The 14,721-nt window shown below is 42.1% G+C and overlaps 1 protein-coding gene and 1 pseudogene across 1 annotated transcript in view; one reads left to right on the forward strand and one right to left on the reverse strand.

The window, feature by feature from the left end:
* The window catches only part of LOC132864532 (cytochrome P450 7A1-like), a 33,286-nt pseudogene extending 32,028 nt beyond the window's left edge, over positions 1-1,258 (forward strand).
* LOC132864475 (NLR family CARD domain-containing protein 3-like) overlaps positions 1-14,721 on the reverse strand; it is a 1,256,659-nt gene that overhangs the window by 351,367 nt on the left and 890,571 nt on the right. The window lies entirely within an intron of this gene.

Consider the following 14,721-nt stretch of genomic DNA (forward strand, 5'->3'; position numbering starts at 1 on the left):
GCACAGCCATAGCCTGCTTCAGGGATGATATATCCGTGCTCACACATTCCAGTGTCCGCAGCATACATGAAATGTCAATACTATTGTAGGTTACAGGAGGGAGTTCATCTAGGTGATGAGACACAAAGCGCGGAATGTTCTCACCGGCCTCATTAAGCACTTTTAAGCAGCTTTTGACATTGTTTGCATCTTTTTGTGGCCCCTTATGCGTAACAAAACACTGAGATGTATTAGGGCAGAGTTCAAACAGCACCTTCTTCAAGTTCTCAATCCACTCGGATCCAATGGTTCACAGTCAACAATATGATATCATCCTGACTGAGTGTCTTCATTTTTACCACAAGAAAGTTCAGTAGCTCATCTTCCACCAGAGTTTTACCATTTGCTGTAGTATAAATCTCTGGTGGGGCGGCACGGTGGTGTAGTGGTTAGCGCTGTCGCCTCACAGCAAGAAGGTCTTGGGTTCGAGCCCCGGGGCCGGCGAGGGCCTTTCTGTGTGGAGTTTGCATGTTCTCCCCGTGTCCGCGTGGGTTTCCTCCGGGTGCTCCGGTTTCCCCCACAGTCCAAAGACATGCAGGTTAGGTTAACTGGTGACTCTAAATTGAGCGTAGGTGTGAATGTGAGTGTGAATGGTTGTCTGTGTCTATGTGTCAGCCCTGTGATGACCTGGCGACTTGTCCAGGGTGAACCCCGCCTTTTGCCCATAGTCAGCTGGGATAGGCTCCAGCTTGCCTGCGACCCTGTAGAAGGATAAAGCGGCTACAGATAATGAGATGAGATGAGATAAATCTCTGGTTTTAGTCGTACTTTACTCAGAACGGCAGCACCTTTACCTGCAGCGTCCGCCACATTAATGTTTCTATCATTGTATTGTTCACACCCAAGCTACACTTAATTGAGATACATGGATACCACGTCCATGTAATGTTTAACTGATGTTACTTTTCTTCCCTTGCAGATGTACAAGTACGACAGATACTTGGATGAAAACGGATAGGAGAAGACGTGTTTTTACCGAGGAGGACGCAGACTGCGGTATTACTACATGCCTTTCGGCTCCGGAGTCACCAAATGTCCTGGAAGATTTTTCGCTGTTCATGAGATTAAACAGTTCCTGTCTCTGATGCTGTCCTACTTTGACATGGAGCTTCTGGATTCTGAAGTAAAAGTTCCTCCTCTGGATCAGTCACGTGCAGGCCTCGGCATTTTACAGCCCACGTATGACGTCGACTTTAAATACCGCCTCAAAAAGCAATAGGAGTTTAACGTTCTGTTCAAATTTATTGTAAATAGTGTATGTTATTTTTCTTACACATGAGGAGATGCCGTCACTGGCAAACTGTTGTTTTTAATAGTTAAATGTGTAACGTGTACAATATTAGAAATATCATAAGTTCAAAACTTTCAATATGTTTTTGTGGCCAAACCAGTATTAAAGATTCTCGCCGATGAAGTGATCCTCACCATGTCCTTATTAACGTTCCACTGAGAGAGCAATGAAATATAAGTTATAAATTAATATTGTGCTGATTTCAAGCATTTCTTTTTGTAATGATGATAAATGATCATGATGACACTTCAATGCTGTGTAAGGTGTCTCTGCTGGCTGGTATCAGTGATCTTTACTGCTTGCTGAGCCAAGAGTTTCTATACATAATGAAAGACTGAGTAAAAAACACTACTGTATGGTGTATAATGAGAAATTCGAAGCAGAATTTTTTGTGAAAATTTTGGACGGCTATAATTTTCACACTTCTTATTTTGAAAATTCAATTAAAACTTTTTTTTTATAGAATAACATGCTTATTTTTGTCTTGAAACTTTTTTTTTAACTACTAGTTCTACACTCTCAGAAAATAAAAAGTACATTACTGTACCTTTAGGGGTACACCCAGGGGCGCCGCCAGAAATTTTGGGCCCCATGAAAGATTAGAATTTTGGGCCCCCCAACTTTGCCCACCCTCGTCACTATTGCCACTATTGTCATTTGACTTTTGATAGCCCATGGACCTTGAGTTTGTGACTTTATTACATTTTATGTATTAACCTACCAGGGACTAGATGAAAACTGGTCAGTGACTAATTCTGGTGCATTTACAATCACAAATGAAAATTCAAGATTTTGCCACATGCCTCCTTGTGCTAGGACAATTGGTAGTGAAATGTGTGATGTGACTGCTAATAAATCATAGAAAAAGTTTTCTACCCAGCATCAAAATACCTATGGAAATCCCATGGATTGTTATGTGTTAGGTAGAAAGCTGTGTGTACTGTTCTGCAAAAAAGGGAATATGTTCAAAGCAAAGTGTGTCTAGACAGAAATTTGAGTGTAAGCAGAGTTACCCATAAAAGACAGGAAACATTATAAATTTATTTCAAAGTGACACGGAGTGACATTTCAATTTGATCAATTACGTACCTATTTCTTCATATGTTGTAACCTCTATCCCTCTTTTATGTGTGCTGCGCTTTCTCCAGCTCCTCAATTTGAAACCAATGGTTTAGAACAGGGGTGGGCAAACTTTTTGGCTCAGGGGCCACATTGACTTTTGAAATTTGCCAGGCGGGCCGGGCCAGCACCAAATTCATACATATCGAACATAAACCGGAAAAGCTTTAGTGTTATTGTAAGGCCTTCACTGACAGAGACCCAAATGCAGATCAGATTGACATTTATTTTAGTTCTCAGTCAACAAAGGCAGAGCAGAAAAATGTTTGCAGTTCAATAGATTTGCACTGGATCCATCCAGAAAAGTAACACACACACACACACACACACACACACACACACACACACACACACACACACACACACACACACACACGTGACAGTAAGAAAAGTAGCACACTTAATTCTTAAATTACATCTTTGAGCTGCCAGGATGAGTAGGATGCCAGTGTATTTGTATATTTGTATCATTTTATACATACAACTAAATTGCATATCATTAAATTGAACTAAATTATGTATCAGTACATATCATTTTTGTACATTTCACTGAACTCATAGATTTACACCTGAGTTTTTTTTTAACCATCCACTTCCAGCCTGCCAGTACAACCAACCACCATTAGTAGGAGAGGTACCACACCATGCCAACATATTTGCAGTTCAATGGTTTGGGTACCACACCATGCCAACATATTTGCAGTTCAATGGTTTGGCACTGGATCCATCCAGCCCACAAAATCAGACAAAACAGCTCAAGAAAGCAAAAAACTCCAAACTGGTTTTCAGGTTCAATGTCACTCACTGAAATATTTCCAGTCCTCAAAAAATCAAAACACAGGTTCCAAACAGGTTTTCATATTCCAAAAGGCCACTCATAGATCAGAATAACCTCCACAGGCAAAAGTCCAGGGACAGATATAAGCAGAAGCAAGGTCAGCTGCTCATAATAGACAGGGACATAAATGAGGGGCGGAGCAGACACCCAAAAGCACATAGTACTTAAGCCTAGGTCACAACCGGACGTACGATTTTTTGGGCGTGCGATTTTTTTTGCTCGTGGAGAAAGACACGCGTTGGCTGTAAGTTTGTCTTGCAACCTGAAAAAAACGTAAGCTCCCGTAGAGTTTGTTTGACATGACAAAGAACCTCTGCAGCCGGTCTGCGGCCAGTCTACGGCTCGAAAATCAGCACATCACGCGCGCCCTCCGTGCGTTTCTTGCATTTTTTGCACGTAGACCGGCCGTAGGAGCACGCACGGCCGGTTGTGACCTAGGCTTTAAAAACAAACACCAGCACTACAGCAGCCAACCACGACAACCAAAATTTATACTTTTTATACAATTTATACTTTTTATATTATTATGTCTGTAAACATGTGACTACCATCTTATTACAGCTCCAACATAGTTTTAAAAAGAGAAAGTGTTAATACTCACATTCACTCTGCAACCGCTGAGCTGTATTCGTCCGTGCTTGCGCTGACTAGTTGTTAGCATAATTAGCATGCTTGGAGGAAAAGTGCCGTTTGATGTTATATTCCTTTAAAACTGCAACGGTTTCTTTGCAAATAAGGCATACAGCCTTTGATCGGACTTCAGCAAAAAAATATTTAGTTGTCCATTCTTTATTGAACACCCTGCACTCGCTGTCCACTTTTCTTTTTTTAGGACCACTCACTGTAAAGTTTTATCCTGTGTTCGAGATCATCAGTGGCATGGGCGCCAGAATGACTTCCATGGCACGCGCTGCACCACTCTGCAAATGTAATCTCGCGTGAATACGACTGAATGGAAAGACGGATCTCTAGAACACCTGTCTACGTGATAACACTGACGCTTATAGTTTATAGATCTGCTCAATCGCGTTTATATGATTGTCTTCCGAGGGCCGGATTAAAAACGCCAACAGGCCGGATGTGGCCCGCGGGCCGTAGTTTGCCCACCTCTGGTTTAGAACGTATGAACATTCCACACACCTAACCATGTCAAACATTTGACTGGTATCCATTATTAGCAACACTTTAATCTAGCAAACTGTATATGGCGCTCGCTCATTAAAAACTTCAATCCTAAAGCATTTATGGGTTGTATTGCTGCTTACCTCCTTTCATCTTGTTTATCACACAAGTCAGTTCAGTTATTAAAATGGAAAAAATGTCACTGTACAAACTGTAAAAGTGTTCTCTTGATAGGCTAATCCAACCACGTTCATACTGTTCATTTACCATTCGCTAATATTTTGAACACACGTGAGCGATTAGCTACCTTTCTTTGGGAAAAACTGAGTGACCAGTTGCCTGCCTCTCCGGTCCCTCTCAGCTTTCAGCTGCCTTTCTTTACGTTTTTGACAACCACTCTTCATATTTAGCGATCATAGACTGTACGCAGTCCACTGCTGGCTGGCTGGCTGCTGCACCGCGACACAGCAGCAAGTAGCGTTGCACTGATCAGCACACAGATTTAACGCATCGCGCTTCTACCAGAACTGGACCGTACCATTTCGCAAAAGGGGGAGGGTTAAATGACAATATGTTGAAGAACTCAAGAAATAGACAACCTTGTTCAATTAGCTCATTTTACCAGATGGAATATTGCATTGTTGTTATTTCAAAAGTCTTATTAAAATCATTAAAAGCATATTATCAGCCCCTTAAAGGGCCCCATGGCAGTGCTGGGCCCCTAGAATTGTTCTAACCTTTCCCCCCCTGGCGGCGCCCATGGGTACACCAGCTTGTCACTGGGGCAGGACCCACGAAGGTTCTCATTTGTTCCCTTTATATAGTGTTTGGAAACATAATAATAATAATAATAATAATAATAATAATAATAATAATAGGGCGGCACGGTGGTGTAGTGGTTAGCGCTGTCGCCTCACAGCAAGAAGGTCCTGGGTTCGAGCCCCGGGGCCGGCGAGGGCCTTTCTGTGCGGAGTTTGCATGTTCTCCCCGTGTCCGCGTGGGTTTCCTCTGGGTGCTCCGGTTTCCCCCACAGTCCAAAGACATGCAGGTTAGGTTAACTGGTTACTCTAAATTGACCGTAGGTGTGAATGTGAGTGTGAATGGTTGTCTGTGTCTATGTGTCAGCCCTGTGATGACCTGGCGACTTGTCCAGGGTGTACCCCGCCTTTCGCCTGTAGTCAGCTGGGATAGGCTCCAGCTTGCCTGCGACCCTGTAGAACAGGATAAAGCGGCTAGAGATAATGAGATGAGATGAGAGATTTTTCACCTTCTACTTCTTCTTCTGGAAAAACTCTTCTACTTTTTCTTCTGAAAAACTCTACTATACTTCTACTACCACAATTCTGCTACATGCCAACTTTCTACTACAATGTCAATTCCACTGAAAATCAATAAAAACACAAGACGAGTGGAATCCTGTCTCCGAGTCCTTCCCTTTCAAGTGTGGGAAACCCATGATGCTCACATACACTTGACAAGGAGCGAGAGCAGAGGGAGCTCTCTCCCCAACCAGACGACTGATGTGTGTGCATGTGTCTGACTGTCTAGGAGAGTGTGACGCTGAAAAGTGTGACACTAAAGAGTTTTGTGAACTCAGTTCTGGCCTGCCATCCTTCTGTGCTCCGCCCACCCATATGAACTGTAACAGGCATCAAACAAAATTGGTAGCATTCAAATTAGCATGGAAGGAGAGCTTCCTGAAGTATAGAAAAGCTCTTAGTGCTGCGAGATCAACATATCTCTCCTCCCTAATAGAAGATAACAAAAATAATCCTAGATTCCTATTTAATACTGTAGCAAAATTAACCAGGAATAAGTCCACTATAGACACATGCACACCTGCAGTATGTAGTAGCAACGACTTCATGAATTTTTTTAATGACAAAATTGAGAATATCCGACAAATTCAAACTACTAATTTAAGGCCAGACAATGTAAGTGACCCTGTAGTTAACAATATACAGTGGTGCTTGAAAGTTTGTGAACCCTTTAGAATTTTCTATATTTCTGCATAAATATGACCTAAAACATCATCAGATTTTCATACAAGTCCTAAAAGTAGATAAAGAGAACCCAGTTAAACAAATGAGATAAAAATATTATACTTGATCATTTATTTCATGAGGAAAATGATCCAATATTACATATTTGTGAGTGGCAAAAGTATGTGAACATTTGCTTTCAGTATCTGGTGTGACCCCCTTGTGCAGCAATAACTGCAACTAAATGTTTCTGGTAACTGTTGATCAGTCCTGCACACCGGCTTGGAGGAATTTTAGCCCGTTCCTCTGTACAGAACAGCTTCAACTCTGGGATGTTGGTGGGTTTCCTCACATGAACTGCTCGCTTCAGGTCCTTCCACAACATTTCGATTGGATTAAGGTCAGGACTTTGACTTGGCCATTCCAAAACATTAACTTTATTCTTCTTTAACCATTCTTTGGAAGAATGACTTGCGTGCTTAGGGTCGTTGTCTTGCTGCCTGACCCACCTTCTCTTCAGATTCATTTCATGGACAGATGTCCTGACATTTTCCTTTAGAATTCGCTGGTATAAGTCAGAATCCATTGTTCCATCAATGAGAGCAAGCCGTCCTGGCCCAGATGCAGCAAAACAGGCCCAAACCATGATACTACCACCACCATGTTTCACAGATGGGATAAGGTTCTTATGCTGGAATGCAATATTTTCCTTTCTCCAAACATAACGCTTCTCATTTAAACCAAAAAGTTCTATTTTGGTCTCATCCATCCACAAAACATTCCAACAGCCTTCTGGCTTGTCCACGTGATTTTTAGCAAACTGCAGATGAGCAGCAATGTTCTTTTTGGAGAGCAGTGGCTTTCTCCTTGCAACCCTGCCATGCACACCATTGTTGTTCAGTGTTCTCCTGATGGTGGACTCATGAACATTAATATTAGCCAATGTGAGAGACACCTTCAGTTGCTTAGAAGTTACCCTGGGGTCCTTTGTGACCTCGCCGACTATTACACGCCTTGCTCTTGGAGTGATCTTTGTTGGTCGACCACTCCTGGGGAGGGTAACAATGGTCTTGAATTTCCTCCATTTGTACACAATCTGTCTGACTGTGGATTGGTGGACTCCAAACTCCTTAGAAATGGCTTTGTAACCTTTTCCAGCCTGATGAGCATCAACAACACTTTTTCTGAGGTCCTCAGAAATCTCCTTTGTCCGTGCCATGATACACTTCCACAAATATGTGTTGTGAAGATCAGACTCTGATAGATCCCTGTTCTTGAAATAAAACAGGGTGCCCACTCACACCTGATTGTCATCCCATTGATTGAAAACACCTGACTCTAATTTCACCTTCAAATTAACTGCTAATCCTAGAGGTTCACATACTTTTGCCACTCACAGATATGTAATATTGGCTCATTTTCCTCAATAAATAAATCACCAAGTATAATATTTTTGTCTCATTTGTTTGACTGGGTTCTCTTTATCTATTTTTAGGACTTGTGTGAAAATCTGATGATGTTTTAGGTCATATTTATGCAGAAATATAGAAAATTCTAAAGGGTTCACAAACTTTCAAGCACCACTGTAACTGTATCAGATCAGCAATTAGAATGTTTTACTCCCCTTAGAGAAACTGAATTACTTTCATTAATCTCGGCATCAAAAGCCTCAACTTGTGTACTAGATCCCTTACCTACACATCTATTCAAACAGATAATACCTGAAGTAATTGAACCGCTACTAAAAATAATAAATTTTTCTCTTAGGATTGGCTATGTACCCAAATCCTTTAAACTAGCAGTTATCAAACCCCTGATTAAAAAACCTGACCTTGATCCCTGTCAGCTGTCCAATTATCGGCCAATATCAAACCTCCCCTTTATCTCCAAAATCCTTGAAAAAGCTGCAGCACAGCAGTTATGCTCATATTTACATAGGAATAACATCCATGAAATGTATCAGTCAGGATTTAGACCTCATCATAGCACAGAGACAGCTCTGGTTAAAGTAATAAACGACCTACTGTTGGCGTCTGATCAGGGCTGTGTCTCGCTGCTTGTGTTGCTTGACCTTAGTGCAGAATTTGATACCATTGATCATTCCATTCTTCTGGATAGACTAGAAAATGTTGTGGGAGTTAAGGGAACGGCCCTCTCCTGGCTCAGCTCTTATTTAACTGATCGCTATCAGTATGTTGATGTAAATGGTGATTTTTCTAGACATACTGAGGTAAAATTTGGTGTTCCACAAGGTAATGTCTTGGGTCCACTGCTTTTTTCTTGATATATGTTCCCTCTAGGTGATATTATTCGTAAACATTGTATTAATTTCCACTGTTATGCTGATGACACACAGTTGTATGCAAGGGCGTAACCATGGTATAAATATTGGGGGGGTCCAAATTTGAGCCCTTCCCAAAATATTTTTAAGTGCATTTCGTGCAATTTTTATATGGGCCTATTGATAAAGATGTGCTTATCTAGAACACTGTTTTGATGAATACAATTACGAATTAACATGTTAACATTTATATCTTGTTTTTTTTTATTGTGTATCAGGCAAAACACAAAACAGAATGTGCAACTGCAAAACATGTAACGCAATACAACATACAAAAAACATGTAAAACATTGCATGAAAATCTGTCACACCAGAGCTAGTCACACACACACACACACACACACACACACACACAAACACACAAACATTTCAAACAAATGCAGAAATGCCAAATTGCTACAAAAAAAATGGCTACCAAAGCAATAGAAAGGAGCATTACCCTGGTTAATAGGTCAAAACAACATAGAACTTTGTAGAAAATATATTGACTTTATCTAAATAAATGGCCCAAAAATATGGAGGCGTTCAAGAATAGAGGGCTACCGCATGACGTCACCGTACCGCGAGATTTTGTTAGGGCGCCATATTGGAAGACCTCAGGTATATACATACAAAACAAACTACGAGCGAGAGTGAAGTGACACGATGGCTGATAAGTCTGGTTATGTGAGTACATTACCAGCTGCAGAAAGGGCACGGTATGTGGAGAAACTGGCTGTGATTGATGGGTTTGACCCATATGATAAGGCTCGGGGCAAGGGAGAATGGAAACATAAGGAGGACCTGACACCAATTCTGCCATCTGTTTGCTACCCAGACATTGTAAACTATTTGTTGTTTACACCCAGTGCCTACACTGCTGATGACTTGAAGGCCTACAAAGGGCTACAGGCTTACAATTATGTTGTTAGTGGCTTGGTTCATGATATTACAGCTGTTGTTAAGAATAACCTACATATAGTTATGGCCAAGGTAATCTTGTTGATATTTATCTTTTAATAATATATCTTTTCAGTTGAAAAATTAATAATTTTTGCTACTATTAAGGTATCCATAATTTAGGTTAATTTATCCAAATTATACATATGTATTTATGATCTATGCCTACACAACAACTATGCTTTATTTATATAATAGGAGGGAGAGCAAGCCCCAAACCATCCTAAAATTATTATTATTATTATTATTATTATTATTATTAAATTGTAGAAGTCTGGGAGGCTTGCTCCTCATACAGTTATCAACTTGGGGCCAGTTTAGCATGTTTTAAATCTGAATTTCTTGCGTTTGCTTACCTCAAAGTGTCCGCAGATCATGCACAGACTTATCCATTATATCCACAGTTTTTTGCCAAGTCTCACACAGGTTTCTTTCAAGTCTACTGTTGGGCCAATAAATCATAAATAAAACAGCTCAGATTTGTTTGTTTAAGTCGTTTGCCACTCCACTTTATTCTTGTGGGTTCACATACCGCTGCCGTTATTTCCCCCTAATCATGAGTTTGTTGGTCTTCCAATATGGTGCAGGGTCTGTTTACTTCCGGTTTCGGGTGACGTCAGTGAAATCCCTCTATAATGACTGACCAAAATGATAATTTTATTTAATTTATTTACATTTAATTAAAGGACAGTATGCTCTTATTACTAGCCTACTGATGACATGCAGCCTATGATGAGGTTAAAAATAAAGTTGTTTTAAGGACTCATAATACAATGCTCTTTACCAGTTCATCTTCAGAGCAGGTCTCTGTCTGTTCCCGTCCTCTATCATGCCTGTGACTCTCTGTGACAGACTCATCATGTCTGTCACTCGTCTGGAAAAAAAGGCGAATGTCAGCCCGTTGGTCCTTCCAAGGGCGTAAAAACGGTGTTGATATTGGTGGGGACATAATTTGGCCAAGTGCCCCAGTGCGCCATGGTTGTCGCACGAAATGTGGCCTACACTGTACAAATGATTGGTTGTCCATTCCTTTGTGTTATTTTGATTTTTAGCGCCAGGTACACTCAGTCTTAGACTTAGGCTAACATCTGTATGTATACGGGCAATACATTATCACACAGAGAAAGTGGACATTGAAGTTGCTGTGAATTTCGCTGTAGTGGATGACCTACCCAAAATACAACAACACAATCAATCAAAATTATGTGCTGCTGCTTCATTTTCACACAACTTTTACTATTTTCACACATTTGAAACATCACGTGCTTCCTTTTGAGTTACTGCAATTTCAGAATCTGGAAGTAATGTAGGTATGGGTGGTAGAAGTGTGAAGAGTTTTGGTAGTTGTAGTGCATTTTGCAAAAATGTTTATTCATTAAGTTGAAAGGGTTAAGTGACAATTGTTTCACATTTTTACATTTTATTGAAGAGGTTACATACATACGCATATACACATGCATATATACATATGCATATACATGCAAACAATGAGCAAAAAAAAGGTAAATATAAGTAAACATTTAGCATTACCTACAAGCATTTATTTGTGTGTGTGTGTGTGTGTGAGAGAGAGAGAGAGAGAGAGAGAGAGACATAGAGAGAGAGAGATTGCAAACAGAAACTCCTTGCTGTTACAGGATCATATGACAAAAATGTCATATTATGTCCTCCTTACGTTTTCTTTTATTGCCCGACATCACTGCCTGTGTGCTGTTTTGCTGTAGCAGCGAGCTGGATGCTGATTTTACCGCTTGCTACTGCTTACAGCCAATGACAACAAAAAACCATAGCAACGTCAAGGTAACGGGAGGTGGGCCAATCAAAAACCATAGCAACGTCAAGGCAACGGGAGGTGGGCCAATCAAAAACCATAGCAACGTCAAGGCAACGGGAGGTGGGCCAATCAAAGCTTCATAAAGCTTTTTTACCTGCTGTCCCCACCAATAGTCAGCCGTCTTTGAGAGGTCTGTTCACAACTGAAAATCAGCTGGAAGCGATACCGCGTTTGGTGTTTTTATTCAGTGTTTCCCGCATCGCGGCTTCTCCATTCAAAAATGGTATGGACATTTTAAACTCAGCTGAATATTGGTATGGACGCGTCCATACGCATTTTTACGCCCATGGGTCCTTCCTTTTCTTTGCGGCTACCGCCATTTGAATGTGTCCACCAGCAGCCTACCTGACAGTCCGACTGAGTGGATTTTCAAACCAACGAACCACATGGGCTGACCCAAGTGCACAATCATAGGGGGTGGTCGCAAAGGGTTTTTTTTGTTTGTTTGTTTCTCTGTGCTTCCTCAATTGAAAGTAAATCGGACATAACAAGTGAAGGATTCATTATATAGCCATGGTTCAGGATGGCATATTATTTGTCTCATATTGATTTAATACGCCAAATATTGGGGGGGACAGATTGGTACTTTCCCAATATTGGGGGGGACATGTCCCCCCCAGTGCCTATGGTCGTTACGCCCATGGTTGTATGTTTCTGCAAAACCTGATGAGAGACACCAACTTAATAGAATTGAGGAATGTGTGAAGGACATTAGACACTGGATGCTTATTAACTTCCTTCTGCTTAACTCTGACAAGACTGAAGTACTTGTACTCGGACCACATGCAGCTAGAAGTAAGTTTTCTGATTCCACAGTAACTCTGGATGACCTTTCTGTTTCTTCACGTGCAGCAGTAAAAGACCTCGGAGTAATTATCGACCCCAGTCTTTCAGTCGAAACTCATATTGATAATATTACTCGGATAGCTTTCTTTCATCTCAGAAATATTGCTAAGATAAGAAATTTAATGTCACTACACAACACAGAAAAACTAGTTCATGCTTTTCTTACCTCCAGGTTTGATTATTGTAATGCCTTACTGTCTGGATGTTCCAATAAGTGCATAAACAAGCTCCAGTTAGTTCAAAATGCAGCAGCAAGAGTCCTTACTAGAACTAGAAAATATGACCCCATCACCCCTGTCTTATCCACACTGCATTGGCTCCCAATCAAATTTTGTATTGATTATAAAATACTACTATTGACCTTTAAAGCACTAAATGGTCTTGCACCACAGTACCTGAGTGAACTTCTGCTCCTCTATGACCCGCCACGCCTACTTAGATCAAAAGGTGCAGGCTATCTGCTGGTACCTCGTATGGTGAAGGCTATATCAGGGGCAGAGCCTTTTCTTACAAAGCCCCACAGTTATGGAACAGCCTTCCAAGTAGTGTTCAGGAATCAGACACAGTCTCAGCATTTAAGTCTAGGCTGAAAACATATCTGTTTAGTCAAGCCTTTTGTTAATGGTGTTTATGAGGTAAAGGTGTAGATCTGGAGGATCCTCAGACAGAGTGTTTTGGTAAACTGGGATGTATGGATGCTGTCAGTCCCCACTCGCTTGCTCACTCGAGTTTGTTGATGGTGTAATGGCTGGCTGCTTTATGTCCAGAGGCCCCTCATGCCTGTGTTACCTTCTGGCTCTCCCCTTTTAGTTATGCTGTCATAGTTAGTTTTGCCGGAGTCCCTGCTTGTATTCAGTGCAATATGTAAACTGTTCCTACTTATTCAGGTGACACTGGGCATACCTAACAACTTGTGTTTTCTCTCCTTCCTCCCCCCCAAATCTGCCCCTCTGAGTTACATGTCTGTCCTGGTATTGAGATGCTGAACCTCTTCTGCTCCTCGGACCTGCCAGATCCATCCTGGTCCCCTGTGTCTGGTTGGAGTCTTATTGCATTGCTCTTGTGAAGGGCAGCCCCATGTGGACAGTTGGGGGTCGCACCTGGAGGATGCTCTGGACTCGCAGTGGTGCTTTTGTGGCTGAGGACTGCAGTTGACTTGCTGACTTGACTTGACTCTAGGACTGCAGTTGACTTGCTGATTTTGGGACTACGGTTGTTAATGGCTTTGCATTTGGGTTTCCATCGGTGGGGGGTTTATAGCATCAGTCGAAGCTGACTTTATGTTAGGACTGTTAATGTTATAGTCATGTTGTCTGTTGTTGCCCGGATGGGGATGGGTTCCCTTTTAAGTCTGCTTCCTCTCAAGGTTTCTTCCTCATGTCGTCTGAGGGAGTTTTTCCTTGCCACCATCGCCACAGGTGTGCTCATTGGGGATAGATTAGGGATAAAATTAGCTCATATTTTAAGTGGTTCAAATTCTGTAAAGCTGCTTTGTGACAATGTTTATTGTCTCTACAAATAAACTTGACTTGACTTGACTTGACTTGACTTGACTTGACTTGACTTGACCAGAGTTGTTGAGGGGACAGTGGAGAGGGTGAACGAGTTGAATGACTTCTTCAACCGGTTCAATCAGCCCATGTCCCCCCCACCCTCCCCCTCACTGCAGCCATCTCTCCTTCTTCCCTGAACACACCTCCCCCCAGTCATTGCAGCAGCCCCCTCCTCCCTGTCCTCCTCCCCCACCTCAACACAGACTCCTTCATGCATTACTGCAGACCAGGTCAGAGGTCAACTGAGGAAGCTTCACCCCAGGAAAGCAGCAGGCCTGGACAAGGTGTGTCCCTGACTACTGAAGACCTGCGCTGCTGAACTGGGTGAACCACTCCAATGCATCTTCAACCTCAGCCTGCAGCTGGGGAGAGTGCCCACCCTCTGGAAGACATCATGCATCGTTCCAGTTTCCAAGAAGAACCAGCCTAGCGAGCTGAACGACTTCCAACCGGTGGCACTTACTTCACATCTGATGAAGACATTGGAGCGGCTCTTCCTCAGCTTCCTCAGACCCCAGGTGCAACATGCCCAGGACTGTCTGCAGTTTGTGTACTGGACAGGTGTTGGTGTGGAAGATGCCATCCTCTACCTGCTACACTGAGCCCACTTGCATCCGGATAAGGGAAATGGCACAGTGAGAATCCTCTTCTTGGACTTCTCGAGTGCTTTAAACACCATCCAGCCCCTTATGCTTCAGGACAAACTGAACAGGATGCGAGTGGACCCCTGCCTGGTCACCTGGATCTCCAGCTACCTCACCGACAGGCCACAGTATGTCAGGCTGAAGGACGTCTCATCTGACACTGTGATTAGCAG

Source organism: Neoarius graeffei, chromosome 17 (genome assembly GCF_027579695.1).
Source record: "Neoarius graeffei isolate fNeoGra1 chromosome 17, fNeoGra1.pri, whole genome shotgun sequence".
NCBI lineage: Eukaryota > Metazoa > Chordata > Actinopteri > Siluriformes > Ariidae > Neoarius > Neoarius graeffei.